At 33.6% G+C, this 1065-nt stretch overlaps 1 protein-coding gene across 1 annotated transcript in view; it reads left to right on the plus strand.

Annotated features, from left to right (window-relative positions):
* The window catches only part of LIPI (lipase, member I), a 94395-nt gene that overhangs the window by 32673 nt on the left and 60657 nt on the right, over window positions 1-1065 (plus strand). The gene's annotated exons all lie outside the window — the stretch shown is intronic.

The following is a 1065-nucleotide window of genomic DNA, read 5'->3' on the forward strand; positions in this document are numbered from 1 at the left end:
TTGTGTTTGTAGTTTCTTCTGGAAGCTAAACTATGCTTTATATTTACTTGTTAATACGTTTACATTTTTTAGAAAAATTATCTGTGGAAATGTGATACAACCAGAATAAACATTTCATTTCCTCCTAAATAATTTCGAATATTTAATGAGAGGAACTTGATCAACTGCCTTTCTATGCTCAATATAGTGGGCAAATTTTGTGGCCTAGCAATGATCCTTGTTCTTGATGTACAAAAGGATCTAACTGTATCATCCAACCATTTTTCCATTTAAGGAAAGAAACTTGCACATTCTTGGCAGCTCTGTGGGGCTTTTTTTTTTTTTTTTTTTTAATGGAAAGTCTTAGAAGCAAGTGAAGAGGTGTGAACTACAGTTAGCTTTTCATTTGCTGTTAGCAAGTAGACATGAATCACACACGGTTCATACCTTTTAAATCGATAAAGCTTGGTAAGAACAGTTAAGCATTGAAGCTTCTGATAAATAAAGCCTGCCAGTAGGAAATTATACAGAAAAAAGAATCCACATAAAAATAAAATACAAGAACTAGACAGAATCTCAGAGGCTGTTTGTTTAGGGTTTTTCAAAGAGAATGCAAGACCCAAGCATGCAATGAGTGTGTAAATATCTGCTCAGTATCAGGATAGGATTTTCCCGAAATGTTTCCAAAGCCAAAGGGGCTCGAGGAATGGGTAGCAATAAAAGGCTAAATTAAACCATATGTTACCAGCTTTCTTCTGTAGGACTAATGCTCATGGAGAATCTCTAGGAGGAGCATGCACTATGCAGACTTTGTCAAATTTTTATTTTTTTTCATAGATCTCTTCTGTCTACAAGACATCATGTGGAATTTGTTTTCTTTAGACATTATGTTATGGATTGCTTTTCTGGCTCTATCCTTCTTTCATATTATGAGAAAATTGTGATCCAGAGTGAAAATATGGATTACTTAAGGGTAAAAGTGAGAACTAGACTTAAACTTCTAAATTCTCAATTCAGTATTCTTTCTACTACATTCAAATCTCAAATTTAAAGGTAGCAATGTGGGAGAAAAGAAATACATGAATA

Source organism: Propithecus coquereli, unplaced genomic scaffold, assembly GCF_000956105.1.
Source record: "Propithecus coquereli isolate 6110/MARCELLA unplaced genomic scaffold, Pcoq_1.0 Scaffold244, whole genome shotgun sequence".
NCBI lineage: Eukaryota > Metazoa > Chordata > Mammalia > Primates > Indriidae > Propithecus > Propithecus coquereli.